Raw genomic sequence first — 11,723 nt, 5'->3', positions numbered from 1 at the left:
GGACAGTTGTATTTTTAGGATAGTAGTATTCTTGGAGATTAACAGTAACTAATCAAGATAAACAGGACTTCCGAGGAACAGACACACATAAACCATTCAGATCAATGAAAGGACGTGCCCAGAGTCAGAGAAAACCACAGCCCACCCTGGGATGAGCTTTACCTTATAGAGGGTGGCTGAGATTTTACTGAGTCACCTGGAGCAATGCTCTGCATTTTCTGGACTTTTCTGGAGGTGGAAGTAAGAAATGGAAAGTGACTATAATGAAGCCATCAAGGCGTCCTTAGCACTGTTGCTGGGCACATGATATTATGGGTCTGGGAAAACCAGCCGACGAGGTTCATATTAAAGCATACCTACACCTTTTCACCTATAATTCAAGCTGTCTTATGGGGTATGCACGTCCAGCATTTCTGAATTTAGTTTAGGGTGACGATGAAACAACCACCAGCTTGGTGGCTCTGAGAGGTCTCTATCGATTTCTGTGAACTATCTCTTGTCTTACAGCAATGCTGGCCACATACAAGAAGTGGTAATAACTACATCATGCTATGAGGCTTAAGAACTAGGAGGGATTCAGTCAATGCCTCCGACCAAGCCAAAAACTAGAAGCAGCATTTGAAGTTTATTCAGAGGCAACATACATAGACAGGCTGGGTGCAATGGTCATGCCTATAATCCCAGCATTTTGGGAGGCCAAGACAGGTGGATCATTTAAGGTCAGGAGTTAGAGACCAGCCTGGCCAACAGGTGAAACTCCATCTCTACTAAAAATACAAAAATTAGCTGTGTATAATGGTGCATGCCTGTCATCCCAGCTACTCATGAGACTGAGGCTGGAGAGTCACGTGAGCCTGAGAGGTGAGGTGAGGGTTACAGAGAGCCAAGAGCACTCCAACCTGGGTAACAGAGTGAGACTCCATCTCAAACACACACACACACACACACACACACACACACACACACACACACACAAAACCCATAGGCCGGGCGCGGTGGCTCAAGCCTGTAATGCCAGCACTTTGGGAGGCCGAGACGGGTGGATCACAAGGTCAGGAGATCGAGACCATCCTGGCTAACACGGTGAAACCTTGTCTCTACTAAAAATACAAAAAACTAGCCAGGCGAGGTGGTGGGCGCCTGTAGTCCCAGCTACTCGGGAGGCTGAGGCAGGAGAATGGCTTAAACCCGGGAGGCGGAGCTTGCAGTGAGGTGAGATCCGGCCACTGCACTCCAGCCTGGGCGACAGAGCGAGACTCCATCTCAAAAAAAAAAAAAAAAAACTCATAGACAGAAACTGAACATCCAAGATGGCTACCAAACCAGATGCATACATACATGAAAACAATACAACATCAAACAAGGCGGACGATGTTACCAGAACATAAAATCATTAGCAGTATTACACAAACATCCTCATTTGGCTCCATCATCATCTGATGGCTGTTACCAAACTGCTTTTGTATAATTGAATATGGGACCCCATCTTGTTCCTGGCACATAGGAGGTGATGAGTGAATGGAAACATAGTCTGGCTCACATGGTCAAGGAATAAATGAGAGGCAATGGTCCTGACTGGACCCTGAAGGGTCCCTGATAGTTCATCATGAAAGGTTACTTTGGACAAGCTCCATCCCCACAGAGTGATGTAAAGCTCAATGAAGGAGGCTGGGTTTGCCCTCATACTGGGAAAGGAGTGTAGGCACCTACATGTGTCACTTCCATGCTCACGATTTAAACTATTTTGCTGTCAGCCAGGTGCAGTGGCTCACACTTGTAATCCTAGCACTTTGGGAGGCAAAGGCGGGCAGATCACCTGAGGTTAGGAGTTTGAGACCAGCCTGACCAACATGGTGAAACCCTGTCTCACTAAAGATAAAAAATTAGCCAGGAATAGTGGCGCACACCTGTAATCCCAGCTACTTGGGAGGCTGAGGCAGGAGCATTGCTTGAACCTGGGAGGCAGAAGTTGCAGTGAGCTGAGATCGTGCCATTGCACTCCAGCCTGGGCAAAAAGAGTGAAACTCCATCTCAAAAAATAATAATTGTAATCCCAGCACTTTGGGAGGCCAAGGCAGGTGGGTCACAAGGTCTGGAGTTAGAGATCATCCTGGCTAACATGGTGAAACCCTGTCTCTACTGAAAATACAAAAAAATTAGCCTGGGCGTGGTGGCACACACCTGTAATCCCAGCTACTTGGGAAGCTGAGGCAGGAGAATTGCTTGAACCCGAGAGGCAGAGGTTGTGGTGAGCCGAGGTCGTGCCATTGCACTCCAGTCTGGGTGACAGAGTGAGACTCTGTCTAAATAAATAAATAAATAAATAAATAAAACACATGCACGTGCACACACACAAAACAAAACAAAAAAAAACTCCACTATTTTTCTGTGATGCCTATGCCAGTGGCCAAGGCAGCAGCACATCAGCGAGCACAGTTCCAGGAGCTCTGCTAGTGCCAGGTGGCAGTGATGCATGACATTCCTGCCCATTCTCAGCTGTCTTGCGGTGTATGAACATTCAGCATTTCTGAATTAAGTTTAGGGTGATGATGAAACAGCGGCCAGCTTGGTGGCTCTGAGAGGTCTCTATTCACATTAATAGCTGTGTTTTCTGCTTGACAGCTGGTCCCAGGTGCAGCTTTCAGCAAATCCATCACCTGGGTATATGAGTTGGGACAAAAACACACTTAGCCCCTTCATGGAGATTGACCTTGACATCACTGTGCTACAAGGAGCTTTGTGAGACTGGGTTCAGCTCAAAAAGTTGCCAAACCTACTTGACCATAAATACTTTCTCTATGTAATACCTGTTAATAATGGAGAAGTGTTTAAAAAAAAATCTGCCTTGTGGCAATTTATGTGTAAATAATATTTTATACAGTTGTTAAAATTTTTTTGTAGCCTAAAATAATTCTTAGCAATTTTTCTGTTTTTCTTTATTTTTTTTATTTTTTATTTTTTTTTTTGAGACGGAGTCTCGCTCGGCCGCCCAGGCTGGAGTGCAGTGGCAGGATCTCAGCTCACTGCAAGCACCGCCTCCCGGGTTTGCACCATTCTTCTGCCTCAGTCTCCCGAGTAGCTGGGACTACAGGCGCCCGCCACCTCGCCCGGCTAGTTTTTTGTATTTTTTTAGTAGAGACGGGGTTTCACCGTGTCAGCCAAGATGGTCTCGATCTCCTGACCTCGTGATCTGCCCGTCTCGGCCTCCCAAAGTGCTGGGATTACAGGCTTGAGCCAGCGCGCCCGGCCCTGTTTTTCTTTATTAATTTCCTTGTATCTATAATCACTTGTGCTAAAGTCACCCATTTTCCTCAGTAATACAGGTTTAATATTCTCAATCCTTACCACTTTACCCTCACACATAGGCACATATCCTGGCTACTTTTTTTTTTTTTTTTTTTGAAACCAAGTCTCACTCTGTTGTCCAGGCTGGAGTGCAGTGGCGTGATCTCAGCTCACTGCAACCTGGGTTCAAGCAATTCTCTTGCCTCAGCCTCCCGAGCAACTGGGACTACAGGTGTGAGCCAACACGTCCAGCTAATTTTTGTATTTTTAGTAGAGACAGGGTTCACTATGTTGGCCAGGCTGGTCTCAAACTCCTGACCTCAGGTGATCCACCCACGTCAGGCTCCCAAAGTGCTGGGATTACAGGTGTGAGCCACTGCTCCCAGCCACATGCTACTCTCTTAAAGACAGAGGAGCTGGGGGCGTGAGGGCTTGAGGAAGGTGGACATTGTTCAGAGAGGTGAGCTTCAGGCTAGGGGAGGGCAGAGCACACTCCACCAGTGGTTCCCAAACTTGGCTGCTCATTGGAACCACCTGGCAAGGTTTTCAGTCTCTGATAATTGGGGTTCCCCTCACTATCCCCATCCCCCAAAGACTTTGATTTAACTGGTCTAGGTAGAGCCTGGGCATGGAGATATTTTAGCAGCTCAGGTGATTCTAATGTGCCGCCAGGGTTGAGCACCATTACTCTGTATTATTTGCTACTTGGTAGTTAGGTCTGTGCCTAAGTTTGCAAGAGTTGGATGTAAGAAGAGTAGAAGAGGCAGCAGAGGCAACCCACACAGTGGCAGTGGGATGGGTTGCAGCACAGATGATTTGGTGGACCGACATGAACAGGTGAGCAGCATGACCAGTCGTGGCCTTAAGCGCCATGACCACGCCTGAGATGATGATGGCGGTGCTAATGAAGAAGTTCCTAGGGGTCAGATATTTCATTTTCCCACAATGGATGATGGGATGCTCTTGTATGCTGTCGTGTCCCATTATTTGCGGTAGTTATGTTCTATAGTCACTGTGAACACTGCATTAGCGAATACCGAGTCACTGCTTCTTAGGTTCCTGTGAGTCTCTGGACACAACATTTTCATTACATTATGATTAATACATAACCATACATGGTGTGTGTTTCTGTTTAATGGACACCTTATTTAATATATGGCTGATGCATTACATTGAGTTCACAGCCAATAGCATAGTAGCTCCTACCTGCAGGACGGTTCTCCAGCGGGCACACCACAGCCTCTGGTGCTTAGCAACAACAGATAGCACTTTAGTAAGCTCTACGCTTGGGACCATTTATTTTTTATTTTTATTTTTTTACGGGGAAGGGGATCTCACGATATTGCCCAGGCTGGTCTTGAACTCCTGAGCTCAAGCAATCCTCCCACCTCGGCCTCCCAAAGTGCTGGGATTACAGGCATGAGCCACTGCGCCCGGTCACTTGGGGGCCATTTTAAACAGCAAAATCACCAACGAAAAGCACAGAAGTGTGGAAAGCATAAACTAAATGGACAGCAAAAAAGATACAAGAAGGCAGAGAATCGCCTTGTCCCCCTATAGCCGGGAGGGTGTGTGGGGGGCAAATCAAGATTTTTACTGCTCTGGGATGTGCGTGGCTATGAGTGACTAGGAAAACACCTCAAGCATTGATTTTGGGGTTACAAATAAATTTTAGCAAGTGGATAAATTCACAAACATGGTATCTGCAAAAATGAGGATACACTGTACGTAACATATTTCCAATACTTCCTTCTCTTGTCCCGACCATGGTATTCCTTCCTTTCTTCAAAGGCCCACCTACTCTGTCAAGGAGCCTTAGTTGATTTGCACCCTGCCTCTGATCACTGCCTTCTGTGCTCAATTGAGAGAAAACAGGTGAGATAAATCAGTCAATCAATCAATTAACAAATCAATCAATACTAATGAAGTATTTTAAATAACCCAACATAATTTCTGGGAGGTGCTTAGCATAATTTGTTGTGAAGCATAGTTTCTGGAATAGATAAATATAAAAAGCAGTGCCTTCCCAAAAGGAGTTTACCAGTAGTTGAGGAGAAAAGGCTAACATGGGCAAACAATGCTTAAAATTACCTAGGTCTAGCTTAAAAGAATGTTGCACACCATAAATGCTACAGATGCTTTAAAAAGTTGCCTATCAATAGGAGCTTTAAATAAAACTTTCCTGAGAAATAGAACTTTTATGGGACATTAAGAAGGAAAGACAGATACAGAGAATGATTGAATGAAGTATTCAGCAAGTATAAATGCAGCCTAAGAAGTAGAAATTAGCATCGTATTTTTTTTTCCAAATAAGAATGAAGAGATGAACTTAGTGAGGACACTTTCGTGAGGAGTTAGGGAGTTGGGGAGCTGGTGCAAGCTCAGGTCTGCCTGATGATGCTTTGTTCCTTACCCTGAGAGATGTCTTACCAAAAACACTGACAGATATTCCTGATAGATTAACCAATACCAAACGTTTTGAATCCTATTCTTATTAGCCACACATGTTTAGCCAGGATCTGAAGGATTCCTCAGCAGCAGCAGATACTTTAATGTAGGGTGAATATATTTGAGAGGTCATTCTTAAGAAAAGTCCAGGCAAGAGGCCCTCAGGTAGTGAATTATTCCATAGGATTCTTTTTTTTTTTTCTTTTTCTTTTTTTTTTTTTTTCATTTTTCCATTTTTCTCCATAGGATTCTTGACAGGTTTCAATCACACACCTTCCCATGGGTAACCCACCCCTTCTCTTCAGCAGTAAACTAACGACTACCTACCAGTGAACATCACAGGTATAAACCACCTTTCTTTTTTTCTTTTAAGGAATTAGTATGCAAACTTTAGTACTCCTTTCCTAGTAACAAATGACTGCTGTATCAGACTGTGTCACAAGGCAGCTGCTTTGACTTATTGCTCTGTAGCTGGGGCCAGCCTCTTCAGAACATTGTTTTTTTTGTTGTTGTTTTGTTTTGTTTTGTTTTTTGTTGTTGTTGAGACAGAGTCTCGCTTTGTCGCCCAGGCTGGGGTGCAGTGGCCAGATCTCAGCTCACTGCAAGCTCCGCCTCCCGGGTTTACGCCATTCTCCTGCCTCAGCCTCCTGAGTAGCTGGGACTACAGGCGCCCGCCACCTCGCCCGGCTAGTTTTTTGTATTTTTTAGTAGAGACGGGGTTTCACCATGTTAGCCAGGATGGTCTCGATCTCCTGACCTCGTGATCCGCCCGTCTCGGCCTCCCAAAGTGCTGGGATTACAGGCTTGAGCCACCGCGCCCGGCCAGAACATTGTTAATGAGAGAAAGGAAGTGCTTTGGGCAGTGTCTGGCCCATCAGGCCCTCTGTAAATGTTTGCTATTAATGCAAAGACCAAGTCTCCCACAGTGTCCAATTTGTTTCCTTGTAAATTTTTCAAGGTACTGCAATGCTGGGATCCCAGTGAACATAATCTGGCGTAGAAGTGGGTATCCACTGACCGAGCCTAATCTTACATCTTGGATTTGTAAGTGGCATTTATTGAGTTGAACATGAGCTTAAGCACGCGGTCACACATTCTTTCAGCGAACACTGGTCAGGCACCTGCTACGTGCAAGCACTGCCCTACATGCTGGGATGCAGCTGTAGCAGGAATGAAATAACGCCAGCATTCCTGCATGCGGCCAGTGCGTGCCCTGTACAGAAAGGTACACGAGATAGGCATCCTTACATCCATTGTCCTGGGAGGAAACTGAGGCTTTGAGAAACGGAGAATCTGCCGGGCCCGTTGACTCCATGTCATCCCCTTCCACATCAATGCCCTGAACAGCCTCCTGTACACCCTTAAGGAACTTACTTCGTAATGATTACTAAGAACTCAACGAGACCCCGAGCATCACCTCGGCATATCGCGCGCGTCCTTTCTCTAGAGAACCCCAAATGTTGGAAGGCATCAGAGCGCACCTCCTCCGCTCCCGGGAGCACCCCCTTCCTGACACCTTGGGGATGGGTCGGAAGGAAAGGAAAGGAGACGCGAGAGGTATCGTCGATGTGCCTGCGAAGCCCAGGCTCCTCCGGAGATCGTTCCGTCCGTCCCTACAGTAGAAGGCTGGCCCAGGCTGTTCCACTCCCCGGAGCTGCAGACTGAGTCGCCAGGTTTCTGTGCCTTCAAAGCCCTGCGCGACGGCCACACCAAACACCCAAACCTTGGGCAGGGACCAAACGGTCACTTCCCCGCCCTCCGGGCTCAATATGCAAATCCGAGCACCAGGAAGTAGCTGGGACCTCTCGACCGAGCCCAGAGACAGCCAGTTCCTCTCCCGCCGCGCCGGGCCGCGCTGCCGCTCGCTCCCCGGCCGTGGCGCCTCCGGGCCCGACGCGCTGCAGCCTCCAGCCCGCGGCAAGCGGGGCGGCCGCGCCAACCCCGGCCCCGCGCCAGCAGCCCCTCGCCGCGCGTCCCGCGTTCCCGGCCAGCAGCCTCCCCCTACGCAGGTCCTGCTGGGCCGCCCCGTCGCGCCCCCTGCTCTGAACTCAAGTCACCGTGGAGCTCCGCCACCCCGAAACTTTCACCGCGAGCGGGTGAGTCCTCTGCGCGAACCCAAGTGTGGGCGCGGGCACGCGGGCCGTGGGTGCAGGGACCGCGGCTGTGCCACTAGCCAGAGTCCCGGGCGCAGGGTCGACTCGGGGCCGGGGGCATCGGCGCGGCCCGCGGCGGCTTCCTGGCCGCACAGCCTCCGGGCCTCGGCGGCGAAGGCTCTCAGATGTCTTCAGCCGGTGGGCGACCGGCCCCGGGGGAGCCAGGGTGCGGGGACCGAGGCTCCGCAGGTGTCAGCGGCTGAGCCGCGCAGGGGAGCGGTGGGAGGTGCGGGCGCGGGGGCGGGCTCACCGCGGGTCCTTCCCGGCGAGGGCCCGAGGGCCGGCTGCTGTCCCCGCTCCGGCCGCTCAGCGCGCACGGCGGCGAAGCCCGTGCCCTTGCGGAGCGGGCGCGCGGCAGGGATACTGGAGACAACTCCTCGGATTGTGCGATCTGGTCTCCCCTCTGGACCCTGGGTCCCCTGGAAGTGGGAGATGGGGCTCCGCCGGCGCCCTCTCGAGGCCCGCGGACAGCTGCCCTCCCTGGTGGCCCGGGGCAGGAGCGTGACGTCGAGGGTCTGCGGCGGAGGCTGGAGCTCACCCTCCCGCTGCGGCGCCTTTCGGCCTGCGGAGGAGCAGTCCGGTGCTTTTGCCGGCTGAGAGGAAGCGAGAGTTATTTTAAGAATTCAGGGGTTGCCTTTCCTTCGCCTTGGGGGAAGGGCGTAAGAGTCACTTCCCACTTTCCTGCTTTCTCTGGGCCCATGGTGGCATCTTTTGCTTGCGGTGCATTCGTAACTTTCCAACAGCCTGCCTGTCGTGTGAACTAGTGGTTGTATCTTCATTTCTTTGTATAACCGTGTGTGTTAATTATCCCAAATTCGCCCTTCTTCGCCGGCTCAGAATCCAGGCCTTGCACTTTTCTGGCTGTATATTTAGGGGACCGATTATTGAAATTCCCTGTTTGGGTTTCTTCATCTTTGAGAAAGCATATATACCTCAGGGACTGTTTAGTACACACAGAGCCCCTAGTACATACCAAACATTTCATAAACGATGTTACTGTTATTTATTGCAGTGACTTCATATAAACGAGGCTTCTTGGTTCTTTGCAGCCTGGTGATATTGAACCTAAGACTACCATGTCTGATTTAGCCATCTGACCTTATTAGTAAATCTGCTTAATAAATACATGAGGGATTTGCTGTCCCAAAGCAGGGCCCAGTAGTCTGACTTGCCCTAAAGAACTAGCCAATAAACTGGTGGGCTACAGGGATGTTTTCTCTCTACAGCCAACACCTAAAGCCATGCCCTGGGGAATAGGCACTGCAAGAGCCTAGACCTTACTAAGCCCTTCTCTGTAAGAGTAAGCTTTGTTGGGAAAGGGTGGGATCCAGTTAGTCCCTCCATTCTCATTTGGAGGTAAGCAGGTAAGTGCTTTCAGGCCTGAAGAAATTTCATTAGATCATAGAGTCTTTGGTGACTGGGTCTCTTTGGATGTAAATGTGTGGCCCTTTTGCTGAGTGAAGGATAGAGGGCAGCAGATGTAAGGGGAGAGAAAATAGGAGCGAGGAAACTTGGGTTTTGGCCTCTTCCATCATTTAATATGCTGTGATTTGGGATAAACCACTTGGGTCATTTATTTAGCCAACATTTCCTTTATAGCAGCAGTCAGAGTTATATTGATTTGTCTGCAGGTTGATAGTCTGTATTCACTATTACAGTGGAAGCTCCATGAAAACCGCTTCATCTGTCTTGTCCAAAATGATAGCCCCAGTGCCTGGTACATAGTAGGTGCTCAGTTCGAGATTAGTTGGAAGAAGGAATGAAGGGCTCCTGTGAGCTTGCCCTATGTAAAACTGAGGACATAGGGAGATGAAGAAATAGAGCTGGTCCCTAAAGTGTTTGAAGCCTACTGGCCCTTTCTGTTGTGGTTTCTAAAACGGGGATTTGAGAGGCTTTGTTGATTGTAAAGTTACCCAGCACTGAGTTATCCACATTTAGTGTTCTAAATGAGTCTCCACTCAGCACCGCTCTTCTCTACTTATCACTGGAAGAGAAGTCTTGATGTGGGGTGGTTAAGATGTTTCCTGCAAAGGTAGTTGGCCCAATCCAGAAGGCCCACATTATTTTAGAGTCATTGGTGTTACCAAGGTAGGTGGAAACTTTGTAATCCCGCCCCGGCCCCACCCCTCCAATAGCTTTCTTTTAGCAGAAAAGTGGTCCAGCACTGTTCAATGACTTTGAAAGCCTTTTACTTCTATCTGTAGTATTTGTTTTTAGAAATAAATCACCAAAAACATCTGAGATTCCAGTTGGTTCACATGACTATGTGGAGTTGTAACTTAACAAAATTAAATCATATTATTCATGTACAAACCCATACTAACTTTATAAATAAGGATACAATGTATACATGCCCACAGCAGGGAACATTGTTATAAGCTCACTCCTACTGATGATCTCAGTGATGCATGGATGAGTGTTAACATTGAAAGGCCACCACAATCATTAGTCAGGACATCGATCAATGTCATGTTGACAGCAGAGATAGCCTCAGACATTTTCTGGCTCTTCCTAGCGATGATGGTGAAAGTGTTAGCACCTTTCATTAGTTCAGGGCTCTGAAGTCTTCCTGAACTCGAATTTCATTTGAACTTCTTGTGGCTCCTATAGGATGGAGAAGGACAGATAAAGAAAAAGATTCAGGGGGTTGTCTAAAGTCACGGGCTTGGTTAAGTGGTACCATTAGGCGTAGTAGGTATGTTTTTTGACTCTTTCTACTTGTCCACCTTTGGACTTGTAGTGGGTGCTCAATTACAAATGCCTGTCAACTTACGATGATGCTGTGTCTCAATAAACCCAATCGTAAGTTGAAAATACTGAAAGTAGAAGATGCATTTAATACACTTAACCTACTAAACATCATAGATTAGCCTAACCTACCTTAAACATGGTCAAAACACTCACATTAGGCTACCGTTGGGCAAAATCATCTGACACAAAGCCTATTTTATAATAAAGTGTTGAATAGCTCATGTAATTTATTGAATACTGTATTAAAAGTGAAAAATGAAATGGTTGTATGAGTACTTGAAGTACACTTTTTACTGAATGCCTAATGCTTTTGCACCATCGTAAAGTTGAAAAGTCGTTAAGTTGCGGACCATCTGTGCTTAAAAGCAAATAAATAGTTCATTTAACAAGCATTTTAAAAATGAAATCACGAGTTAATTTTCTTTTATCACTTGGTAATTTTCTGAACTAAGTGACTAACTGCTCAGGACACAGCAGATCCACCATCAAGCTGAGCACTTAAAGCTGTCTTCTAGAAATGAATTTCTGTGCTTTTTAGCACTGTTTCTTGCTTGGGGGTGGGAAAGGGTGGTCTCCAGTAACTGCTAAGATGACACCTATACTGGCTGCTATCCGAGCAGCTCTAGTGACTGTCTTGGGGGCAATCAGTTGCTTATTGGTTAATTACCTGAGTAATACTTTGCAAAGGACTTTCCCCCACCTCTGCTGGAAGTGTCTCCCTGTAAACTTTACCAGCCTCCTGTATGGTTGTTTTATCAGTGAGAGCATCATTCAAGTGAAAATATAAATTAAGGAGACAGGGCTCATAGGACGCACATGAAAACACCTGATCATTTTGAGTACCTGCTATGTGCAAGGCACTGTTCTAGGCCAACAATATAGATATACATTGCCTCCCATCCTTTAAGGCTGATAATGCAGAGAAGAACATGGAAGAGGAAGTTGGGTTTTTTTTCCAGTCAGAAATACTGAAAGATTTCTTACAGCTGCCTGGTTTCCTGATACTTAAATTGTGAAACTTTGAGTTCACTCCATTATCATTTCTAAAATTTATTTTGAGTAAGTTCCCTTTCGGGGGAAACACCC

General features: G+C 47.4%; 1 protein-coding gene across 2 annotated transcripts in view; it reads left to right on the top strand.

Moving 5' to 3' along the window:
• Positions 1 to 6,979: 6,979 nt before the first annotated feature.
• LOC105482277 (LYN proto-oncogene, Src family tyrosine kinase) overlaps positions 6,980 to 11,723 on the top strand; it is a 139,781-nt gene continuing 135,037 nt past the window's right edge. For both annotated transcript variants that reach the window (XM_011742301.3, XM_011742300.3), the window contains exon 1: positions 6,980 to 7,829. The gene's annotated coding sequence lies outside the window, so the exon portion shown is untranslated. The remainder of the gene's footprint in view (positions 7,830 to 11,723) is intronic.

This window comes from Macaca nemestrina, chromosome 8 (genome assembly GCF_043159975.1).
Source record: "Macaca nemestrina isolate mMacNem1 chromosome 8, mMacNem.hap1, whole genome shotgun sequence".
NCBI classification, from domain to species: Eukaryota; Metazoa; Chordata; class Mammalia; order Primates; family Cercopithecidae; genus Macaca; species Macaca nemestrina.
Note: the sequence above shows the minus strand (reverse complement) of the source record. Positions and strands in the feature narration are given on the sequence as shown.